Raw genomic sequence first — 12,648 nt, 5'->3', positions numbered from 1 at the left:
ATTTTATCAATATATATTAAAGGTGTTTGCTACGGTACGATGATAAATTTATACGTACCGATATAATAAAAATAAGGACAAATAATAAAACACCATGTGGATTATATTATCTACATCAGTATTTATTTTTTTAAAAAAATATATATCATATCAATATTTTTACTAAAATATCCTTATAATTTAGCAAAAATAAAAAATATTTTTTTATTTAATTTTACAAAAAGACCCAAATACTCTTTTTTTATGTTAGAACAAAATTTATCTCCTAAAATTAATCAAATCTTAAAATTGAGCTAATTTATATTTATAAATTTTAAACAATTTAAAAAATAAAATAACATCTGCTATCAATTTCGTGGATACTATTCCATAAACCCTAATTTCTACACATCTGAAAAACAAAAATTCAAAAGAACTATTCTTCATCTTGCCTGAATTTTCTTACATCTTTCTCAAAGAACGTCTCTCTCTCTCTCAATTCGCATACTGAAACTCTCTCTTCTCTCACACACTAGCCCACTACAGTCTCTCTCGAGCCTCATCTCAGTCACACTCGCCGGCGTCTCCATGTGTCGCGGCCTTCCCCGGGCTCCTCGTTGCCGGCGACAGGAGCAACTCGTCCGATCGTCGTCGCTCGTCGTCTTCTAGTTTCGGACCTCGCCGTTGCCGTGGACCGTAGTCCGTTGGTGAGTCCCTGCATCGTCGCTTCCCCTATTTTGTCTTTTCCAGATTTCCCTTCTCCTTGTATTTTGAGATGATGTTGAATTGCTAATCAATTAAATTACTTTGTTTTTGATCTAAATGTTGCTGTAAATCATGAATGATGTAGGATTTTCTGAATTTGGTGCTAATAACATGAGCTAACTTTTGGGTTGATGAAAATCATCACTGAGTTAAATTTGGAGCTAAATTTTTTGTTGATAAAAATTATCAATGAGTTGAATTTGTTGCTTTAATAATAAATCTGATTCTTAGTATTGATTGATTTGTTCTTACATAGGCAGTATTGGTCAAGCTCCAAATTTGTCTTGTGAAGATATAGATGCTGACTTTGAGATCACTCCTTGGACTAGATTTACTTATTTGGTTAAGTTTTGCTGTATGTTTCTGGGGGACCAATTCCATACTCCCCTAATGTTTGGAGTTTTAAAACTCCTTTGCATTATTAACATTGTAACGTACGTTGGCGCAATATCTTAGATAATTTCATTAATAAAGCTTTTAATGTATATTGACAAAATTATTAATTAATTAATATATTTTTTTTGTAAAACTACCAATACATTAATTATAACTTTTAAAATATATTTTTAATAAAATAACAATTATGATTATTACAGAATTTTTTATTTTGATGACTTACTATTGAAAATTTAATATATTCTATTAGTATATAAATTATTAAAATTATTAAATTCATTTATAAATTCTAATTAATTAATAATTTATTTTTATTTATTTTAATTATTTGTTTGATATTATAACTTATCTCATAAAATTTGAAATTTTTAAGTAATAATTTAATTATTTTAATTACCAAAATAAATAATTTGTAGAGTACTTACCAATTTATACTATATTTATTTATTTCGTTTACGTATGTGTATTTTTTCAATTTTCATATGTCTTATTTACACATAAAAAATTATCTTATTTATAGTATAAAACGATATATATGTATTTATAAATAATTAAATATAATTTTTAAAAATAATAAAAAATATTAATAATTTAAATTAGATCAAATTTTGTAAAAATAGAATGTTTCAAATAATAGAAAAGGTAAACGATTTTAAATAATAGAAAATATGGACACGTTAACACGTCTACTGTAAAAGCACATAAGTGCAATTTAGATAATATTTCAAATTTTTAAATGACAAAATTTTAAATTTTTTATGTACTCTCTTGAATATTAATTTTTAAATTTAAATTATATATATTTCAAATTTTGTTTGTCACATGAGAGTGTATAAAAGTTTGAAATATAATTTAAATATAGGTGATTTATTTGATGACACATACAGTTAATGAAGATCACGACTCTATTGGCATAGAATATAAAATTTTTTCTATTTAAGTTGGTTGTACAAAATTTGTTACAAAGTTTAATCCAATTTAAATTATTAATATTTTTTATTATTTTTAAAAATTATATTTAATTATTTATAAATACATATATCTCGTTTATACTATAAACGAGATAATTTTTTATGTGTAAATAAGATATATAAAAATTGACAAAAATATACATATGTAAACGAAATAAATAAACGTAGTGTAAATTGGTAAGTACGCTATAAATTATTTATTTTGATAATTAAAATAATTAAATTATTTATTTAAAAATTTCAAATTTTATGAGATAAATTATAATATCAAATAAACAATTAAAATAAATAAAAATAAAAATTATTAATTAGAATTTATAAATAAATTTAATAATTTTAATAACTTATATACCAATAGAATATATTAAATTTTCAATAGTAAGTCATCAAAAAAAATTTTGTAATAATCATAATTGCTATTTTATTAAAAATATATTTTAAAAGTTATAATTAATGTATTGGTAGTTTTACAAAAAAAAATATATTAATTAATTAATAATTTTGTCAATATACATTAAAACCTTCATTAATGGAATTCTCTAGGATATTGTGCATGCATTAGTTAATCTTTTTGCTGACTAGTATTCTGAGATTAGCTTTTAACAAATTAAGGTAGATAGCGCTAATGAGACCTTATTTAAATGAGTGCTCTTAGAATACTTGTTGGTAAAATCATTGTAATAATTCTCTTAAAATCATTTTATAATAATTGATTTAAAGAAGTTGTGCCAACTTGATCTTGAAGAAATCCTCTGTGGTGAAAATACAAGGACGACTTTGATGATTAAAAGCATTCCTAACAAGTGAGAACAATTAAAGAAGCTTCCTATCCTAGTCAAGTTTTTGCTGTTTTAATAATTTGATACAAATAGTTATTAACAATTGCTCATTGTGGTTGCTTTAAGGTACGCATCAAAGATGCTTTTTGCTGCAATTGATGAGAATCACCATGGCACTTATGACTTAATGTACTTGCCAATTGATTTTAAGGTATATGAATCCAAATTTTTCTTTTTTTAACCAAAGATGATGGAGTCTTTTGGTCAGGTTGGCTGATTGTCTGTTTCTTCTTGCAGAACAAGTGTAATGTGGGATATGCCTTCATCAATATGGTGTCTCCTTCACACATGATTCCATTCTATGAGGTTTAAAATCTATGCCATGGCCTTCTATTTGTCTGTTAAATACTTAACTTTCGTATGCATTGTTTGTGATGCAAGGATTTGTAAATGTGACATGCATTGTGCACACATTGATCCTGATCTTGTACATACATCTTGCAAACTTGATTTTGAAAAGTCCATAAGACTTTAGAACTAGATATGGTTAATTTATAAATTGATCAATTATTTCTTTTTTCTTATCTTTTCAAGGGCTTTTCTGAGTGTTTCTCTCTTACCATCCAGGAGAATTTTCTATCCAGCAATTTGAATGTATTGGTCAACCAGATGGGTCTTACTCAGGTGATTTGTTCGAGAGCCCAAAGGGCGATGGAGACGAGAAACTAGAAAAAGATTAACCATTTGATAGCTATATACCAAAAGTGAAGAAGCAGCTCAGTTATCTGCTGCTGGGGACTCCAAATTCGTCAATATTTCATAACAATCATCAATGGAGGAAGCGACAAGAAACAACTAGTTGAATGTGGAGAAAACAGTTTGTTGTGAATGTATATATGCGAACCAGTTTCTTTGACTTGTTCTTATGATAGATCAGCCATCTAGAATATTGTTACTGGATACACTCATGTTGGAACATCCTTGAAGTACTCCTTATTTTTCTTTCGAATTTATCCTTAGTCTATCAATATTCTTTGTCCTGCTTTATAATTTATATCATGCATGAATTTTACTATTTTAATTTAATGGTGATTGAATTTTTATTTTTCAATTTACATTTTAATTTATTTTAGAAGAATTTAATCCAAAAATGTAAATTACAAAATTAAATTAAAAAAAGAGTTATAAACAAAAGCATTCAAAGTAAATTAATGGTGATTGATAAGTATGTCTTTTATTATTGTTTTCCATAAATATATATTACTACCTCTGCATTTGCTCTTTGAATTTGTTTCACTGCTATTTTGCGATTTTTGTTTTTGTGTAATAGAAGCACTGAAAGTTAGTTCTGCGGTAATAAAAACCTATAAACTAATTGAAATCACTTAGCACAAATGAATGAACCTTCATAAAAATAACTAAAAAGTAAATGTGAATAAATTAAGACCTCAACTTGAGATCCCATGTAGATAAAAAAAAACTAATTAGCCTATAGAGCTTTTGTACTCTTTTGAAAAACATACAAAGTTAAAGCTATGTGTGCCATGTGCACACCGAGAAGTCGGTAAGTTACTACATAATCTTTTTTCTCCTATTGTTGAAAAATTGCATGTGAGCCAACAATTATTCCCAAATATAAATAAGTCAAACTCACAGCCATCAAACTTTTGAGATTAATATTTTACATGTCGTGTATTATATGCAGATAGCAGATTAAAACAACTATATGATAGATTATGCTGGAATTATATCCCATAATTATCTACATTACTTTAATGGTACAATTAACTCGAGCCATCTGTTATGCGCCTTCTGACTATAGGTTGATGTAAATCCAGGAGTTTTTTGTAGTGCCTGAGAATGGTGGTCTTGTCATTCAGTGACACAAAAGTAAGACTTTCATTCATTAACAGGCATAAAATTTTTAATAGAGAAACACAATTTAGGAAGCATTTTTGTAGGGGAAAAAAAAGACTTGTATAAGAGAAATTCACACTTCTAATGAAAACTTCACAAACTTAGCTCGACCTAGATATAAAAGAAATTCTGACATCGTCCAACTCTGCAACCAAAATAGATCATATGCGCTTGGAAAATTTCAATGATTTCTTATATATGTGCAGTGACAATTTTATTATTTGTTTGTTATAGCTTTTAGTCTCACATTGACCACAACAGAAATAGAAGGCCATCTGCATGTCCACACACGTAGGATCTCAAGCAATAACGTCAAAAAATATTCAAAATCAGTCTCCAAAAATTACTACAGCTGTAAATATGATCCAAAAGCAATAACGTGAAATTAGTGATCCAAGTAAATATTAGAATCATCGATCAACAAAGGGTTTATTCAAATCAACTACAAAGTTCTGTGCCATCATCTTGGTATTGAACATGGACCAAGGATTTGGGTTGAAATTCAGACGAGGGTTGAAATTTGGGGGGATTTGGTTTTGAAACTAAGAGAAACTAGGAATTTGGGGGGATTTGGTTTTGAAACTAAGAAACTAAGGCACTTCGGAAAAAAAATTAAAAAAACACAAAGAATTGAAAAAGAGAGTGAAAGCCGACTTTCTCTTCTTCCTCCAAACCTCAAACCTTCTTCTTTCCACCAGTGGTGCGCCTCTTGTGCAAAGAATTTCTTAAAATACCTGAAACACAACAAACAAACGCATTAGATACGGTATTACAATTGGATTCTGTGAAAGCATCAGAAAATTTGGCAGGTGCCGTGGAGGCTCCACTGGGAAAGGGCTTCTTCTTCTTCTTCCTCTTTCCCAAAAGATAATTCGTTTCTTCTTCAAGATCAAGTTGGTACAACTTCTTTGATTCAATTATTATAAAATGAACAATTTTAAGAGAATTATTACAATAATTTTACTGGCAAGTATTCTAAGAGCACTCAATTAAATAAGGGCTCATTAGCGCTATCTACCTTAATTTGTTAAAAGCTAATCTTAGAATACTAGTCAACAAAAAAATAACTAATGCATGCACAATTGCACATGAAAAGATAAAACAGAATAGAAACATACAGCAAAACATAACCGAACAAGTAAATCTAGTCCATGGAGTGATCTCAAAGTCAACATCTATATCTTTCCCAGACAAATTTGGAGTTTGACCAATACTGCCTATGTAAGAATCAAATCAATCAATATTAAGAATCAAATTTATTATTAAAGCAACAAATTCAACTCATTGATAATTTTCATTAACAAAAAATTTAGCTCCAAATTTAACTCAGTGATGATTTTCATCAACCCAAAAGTTAGCTCATGTTATTAGCACCAAATTCAGAAAATCCTACATCATTCATGATTTACAGCAACATTTAGATCAAAAACAAAGTAATTTAATTAATTAGCAATTCAACATCATCTCAAAATACAAGGAGAAGGGAAATCTGGAAAAGACAGAATAGGGGAAGGGACGATGCAGGGACTCACCAACGGACTACGGTCCACGGCGACGGCGAGGTCCGAAACCAGAAGACGACGAGCGACGAGTTGCTCCTGTCGCCAGCAACGAGGAGCCCAGGGAACGCCGCGACACATGGAGACGCCGGCGAGTGTGACTGAGATGAGGCTCGAGTGAGACTGAGAGAGACTGTAGTGGGCTAGTGTGAGAGAGAAGAGAGAGTTTCAGTATGCGAATTGAGAGAGAGAGAGAGACGTTCTTTGAGAAAGATGTAAGAAAACCCAGGCAAGATGAATAACAGTTCTTTTGAATTTTTGTTTTTCAGATGTGTAGAAATTATGGTTTATGGAATAGTACCCACGAAATTGATAGCAGGTGTTGTTTTATTTTTTAAATTGTTTAAAATTTATAAATATAAATGGAAAAACTATCAAAAGTACCTATGAAGTTTACGAACGCTGACAAAAGTATCCATAAACTAAGGAAATTAATGATGTACTCATGAAAGATGGGTTCTATATGACAAAAGTATCCAAATCCTAAATTTTTGTTAATTTTTTAATAAAATTTCCAAACTATCTCCACCATCAACCTCAACTCACTTTTTCAATCTTCTATAACTTAACATGCACCTTTAAAACCCTTGTCATGAAGTCCAAAACTACTCCTACAACAGACGAAATGAATCTTTATGGTGTGAGTTTTGGATAGTAACGCAACAGAGGATTGCACACCGAGATTAACAAAAGAATCAATCAATATCGATGAAAAATCAAAGAAAGAATCATAAAGGAAATCGTTTCAGTTGTTTTTTCCTTTTTTTTTAATTTAGGGACTTTCTTTGTGTGAAGACATGTGGTGAAAAAAATGGGAAAGAACTCACCATACTAAATTTATTTGCTAGGAACCGGTCGAAATCCTCTACTACCATTACCACCATTGATTTTGATCTGGTCTATATAAGTAGTTTTGGACTCATGACAAAAGTTTTAAAGGTGCATGTTAGGTTATGCAAGGTTGGAAAAGTGAGTTGAGATTGAGAGTGGGGGTAGTTTGAGAATTTTATTAAAAGATGAATAAAAAATTAGGATTTGGATACTTTTGTCATACAAACCCATCTTCCATGGGTACATCGTTAATTTCCTTAGTTTATGGGTACTTTTGTCAGCGTTCGTAAACTTCATGGGTACTTTTAGTAGTTTTTCCAATATAAATTAGCTAAATTTTAAGATTTGATTAATTTTAAGAGATAAATTTTGTTCTAACATAAAAAAGGGGTATTTGGGTCTTTTTGTAAAATTAAATAAAAAAACATTTTTTATTTTTTCTAAATTATAAGAATATTTTAATAAAAATATGGATATGATATATATTTTTTTTAAAAAAAATAAATGCTGATGTAGATAATATAATCCACATGGCGTTTTGTTATTTGTTCTTATTTTTATTGTATCGGTACGTATAAATTTATCATCGTACCGTAGCAAACACCTATATTAAAAACTTTATTAATAAAATTTCTTAAAATATTGCACCAAAAAAGAAGTTTCAAAACTCTAAATATTAAGACTCCCTTAATGTATAATGTATATTGGCACAATTTTTTAACACATATTCTATTAATAAAACTTTTATTATATATTAATAACATCATTAAACAATTAATGCCAACAAATTATATTTTTTTAAAAAATTAATATTTAAAAAATTAACACTAACATAAAATTATACTTTTAAATAAAAATCATAAAATATTAATAGGATACGTTTCTTAATAATACTAATTAAAAAAACGTTGCTTAAAAATTATTTTTATAAATTAATAATTTAATAAAAACGTTGCCAACACACTAATTATTTTTTATTCCTCATTTTCTATTCATATTATTTTTATTATCTTAATCAAAAAATATCTTTAACTATATTTTTTAGGTAAGATTTATTAATCTTTTAAGATATTATGTATTTATATATACACTCTAATATTATTAATTTAAAAGATTACATATATATATCTCTTTTGTTGAGATATTTAAAAACCATATTTAACCGCTTGAAAAAAATAATACAAGAATGTTTATTTAAAATAAAATTAATATATTTATTTAACATTTAAAAATTTTAAATAAATTTATTTATATTAATTTAAAATAATACAAATATGTTTGTTTAAATAAAAAAATTTTAGAATAATAAGAGTATTATGTTTTTTTAATTCTTTTAAATTTTTATTTTTATCATAATTTTATAATAATTTAATATTAATCTAAAATTAAAATAAATTTAAATTAAAAAATTCGTATTACAACGGAGACACTTGTTACTGCAACAGAAAAATCAAATTTTGACATCTGATAATTAGCTCATTTTTTTGTCAAAAATTTAAATACCTTAATAATATTATTTAAATCAATTACGTTACTAACAGCATTTTTGTCAACATCTGTCAACTTTTATTTATAAGAGTTTTTAATGGAAGTGTCTTTGTAGATGTGTCTAATAAAAATATCTTTTTTATAGCTGTGTTTAATAGAAGTGTCTTTATAGATATATTTTTTTAATGTGTCTCTTTGTATATGTGTTTAAAATATAATAATTAATCATTGTTGGTAATAAGTTGGCAGATAATATATTGGTACCCTATACTTTTCCTATTTAAATATTACACACAAAAAAACCCATGCCAAAAATCCAAAAATTATTTTTAATATGGAAAGAGAATTGGTGTTTTGGTTGAATATTAACACTTGAAGTGTATTACAGTATTGTAAAAATTATTCAACACGCCACACGTGTTGGCTAAGATGCCGTCACGTGTTCAACACGCCCCCACGTGTTGGCTAAGATACTGTCACGTGTTCAATACGCCTCCACGTTTTGCACCACGTTCCAACTTTTCACAAAAAAAATCCACCCATCAAAAATTACACCAAATACTTTCATTTTCAACAAAAAAACCAATATTTTTTCCATAAAAAAAAATTAGCCCCAAAAATCACAGGTAGTGGAATTAGCGCATTCGGACAACATTTCCCTATTTCCCCAATTCCTCTTCGTATTCGTCTTCGTGCTGCTCAGTGTTCTCCCACCACCTCTCCCTCCCTCTACTCATTCGAATCTCTCTCTATTCACCCAGTCTCGGTAGCTACCTCTCTCCTCATCTTAATTTCTGATTAATTGATTATTGAACATTCATGACTTGATCTATTATCAATATGGATTAGTTCAATTTTTTAAATTTCTTTGTTCGCCGATCTATTTTATTAGATTAGTTCTGGTTTTTCCTCTTTATGAGATGAAAGTACAGTAGGTGATTAAATTGATTAAATTCAGCGGTAATTCCTTAATCTTTGTGCTCTGTTCTGCCCAAATAGAACCTTAATTTGCTCGTATGTGATTAAACCTTGTTGCTAAGAATGAACTAATTAACATTCTGGTGCGTTAATTTGTTTCCGCTTTGCTCGACATTTGAGTGTAATTAAAAGACAAATGGAAGGAAGAAGGCCTCAGTTTGCTTCTGTTTTCTCTTGCCATTTAGGTTCCCTGATCCATCTTCATTAAACACAATGTAATGTTCTTGATTTATCTTTGAATCTTTTTTGGATCTTGGACATACGACATTTCAAATGCCTAACAACTTGTAATATGTGCTGTGTGAAAGGGTTTGCTGCATATTTATAGGCTATTTCTCTACGTAGTTATTCTAATCAGTTATTTATTTTTTTAATGATTTTGATTTTGTTGTTTATGGAGTTAAGAAAAAACACAGAGAAAGAAGAATAGGTTGTTGAGAAGGGGAAGTTGGTAAAAATGGCCTTTTTGAAGGGTAAGCCAGTGGTTACGAAAGTGGCAGCGTTGGCAAAGTATGGGTTGCTCCCAGGAGTAATGGTTTTCGCACTCGTCTACTCTCCTCCTAACTCTTCCCAAAACAAACCACCTACCTCTTCCAATTAAAGGTACATTACCTTCTTTTACTGTTGTTTATCAATTATTATTATTATGATGCATGCATGCTAGATGCTAGGTTTGTTTTTAACTCGAAGAAATGTTACTTGCTTGACTGGCATATGTGCAATTTGTTGTTATGTTATTGATTCTACGTAGTTTGTCTCTGGTTTATTGTTAATTTTATTTCTTTTTTTATGAGCGAACCACCAATTTTAGTCCCAAAAGATTATGGCGTTGAAAATTTAGCCCAAAAGAAAGAAATGCACGCATGGTCCTCAAAATATGAACTTTTGACAAAATGCTCCAAAATACGCCTTTTCCTTATGTTTTGTGATACTTCGTCAAGCATTTAATTATCCTTGAAGGGGCACAGGCATGCTTATTTCGTTTGGGGGCTAAATTGTCAATGTCATGATCTTTCAGGGACTAAATTGGTGGTTTACCCTTTATCTATTTATACTTGTTTATATCTTGAGAAGTGAATTTAAATTGCTGTATAGCAATGACAAGCCTTGTCTTGATACTTGAGATTGGTTACACAAATCATGTCTATGTTTAAAGTGTGAAACTGCAGTACTGAATCGCTGTCAAATTTAATCTTGATTTGCAATGGATGTTGCATTTGTTCTAAATTAGATTTATTGTCTATCATCTGTTAATTAAGTTTCCATGGTTGAGTAGTGGACTGGTATGCTTGTTTACCCGACCAGTCAACTCTTAATCAGTGAGCTGTGGTTGTTTGTTGTTATTTACTTTTTCATTCACCGACTCACCCTCTTGCCGAACCCATTTCTTGCAAGTTGCATTTCATTGTTGGGTACTTAGGTTTAGTGTTTCGTAATTTTGGAAAATTTTGGGAGTGAAATATTTTTAGGTGTTTCTATCATTTGTGCCTGTTTTGTTGTCTCATTCAATATCTTTAAGGGATATTAAAGTTGTCAACAATGAAGCATGTGATTGTCCATGGGAAAATGTTGGGAATTCTTGACCAAGGAAAGAAAATAATAGCATTTTGAAGCTGAGCAAGTCACAGTTCATCAAAGACATTGTGAAACAAGGGCCTATAAATAATGTTTTGGGTTATCTATGCAAAGAAAGACTAGGAAAAATCATTAGGGTTCCTCATGATACAGGTTTCAATAGAGCAATTACAATGAAATCTAGGTTTACTTGGTTCAGCTACATGGGTCAGATGATTCAAACTGACACGTTTATATTTCTAAACCATGCAGATGATTCTTATGTCTATCTCTACTCTTTTTATTAAACTTTTCTCCACATTTCTTACTGGGTCCTTTTTGATCTTGCTTGTCATGTGAATTCGTGTCAATAAGTACGATTGCAAATTCTTAAGTGTTAAATTTGTACATCCTCTGATATTTTCCTGTACATTACATATCATATTAAAATATCCTTCCTCTCCCCAATCCTCTCCCCCTGTTATGTTTTGCCGTGGGTTGTTGACTGACAAGCAAAGGTTTATGATTTTATGAAATAGAGATAGTTAATTTAAGAAAAATGGCCATTTAGATGTTGGTCAACATCTACTTGAATATTTGAAAGTCATTTCTGTCAATTGAGATTTGTATGGTTATTTTGGTCTTAGATTATAGGACCGAAGTCCTAACAGCAATGATCCCTTCAATATTTATTTTCAAAAAGTGAAGAAAATAAAAAGACTAAGGTTGAAGTCTTGTGATGGTAACTTTTATGAACAAATCCATGTAACATCCTGCATTCATTTATTAACAACAACTAGCTTCAAATTTCGTTCCAAAATTAGTGTGCATATAATCAAACATGTATATATGATTGTACACTGAAGTCTGGCTTATCTAACTAGATCTTATATAATCACTCTTTAGTGTACTAACATTTTAAATTTTTCGGCTGAAACAGGGTGTTTGGGTTGCTTGTCCTATCAAATGTGAGTCCTTCAGTGAACAATGTAATAAAACGGATGCAAAATGGTTTAGAATTTTTTGCAACGTAACTTTTGGTGAGACAATTTAGTTTCGTTTGATCTATGGATCTTGTGCAGCTAAATCTGTTGTTTCTTGAGCATTCTTGAAGCTTAGCTGCAACGCATGTAGGTGTAGCCCCATTTATTATCGTTGATATCTTCTATTTTTTTTTTTTAAATCGTTATCATTTAGGATTTATAGTTTACGATATATATCCCATGAGATTAGGGTTTTGGAAGCACCAAACCAAATTGAAGCTCCTCCAAATATGGAGTTGAGATAACGATTAAAGAATAAACCATATTAGGTGTACATCAAAATTAGTCACTATAATTTATTATTAATATAAAATATATATTAAAATATTAAATATACATTAAAAATAAGTTAAGCAATATATGTATTTATACATAAATACATAGTATT

General features: G+C 29.3%; 1 long non-coding RNA gene across 1 annotated transcript; it reads left to right on the top strand.

Annotated features, from left to right (window-relative positions):
* Window positions 1-9,260: 9,260 nt before the first annotated feature.
* LOC112715049 (uncharacterized) lies at window positions 9,261-12,400 on the top strand. Its single transcript, XR_003159450.2, has 3 exons — window positions 9,261-9,451; window positions 10,069-10,266; window positions 12,158-12,400. It is a non-coding gene; the product is annotated as an uncharacterized lncRNA (long non-coding RNA).
* The last annotated feature ends 248 nt before the right edge of the window (window positions 12,401-12,648 follow it).

This window comes from Arachis hypogaea, chromosome 10, assembly GCF_003086295.3.
Source record: "Arachis hypogaea cultivar Tifrunner chromosome 10, arahy.Tifrunner.gnm2.J5K5, whole genome shotgun sequence".
Classification (NCBI taxonomy): Eukaryota; Viridiplantae; Streptophyta; class Magnoliopsida; order Fabales; family Fabaceae; genus Arachis; species Arachis hypogaea.
Note: the sequence above shows the minus strand (reverse complement) of the source record. Positions and strands in the feature narration are given on the sequence as shown.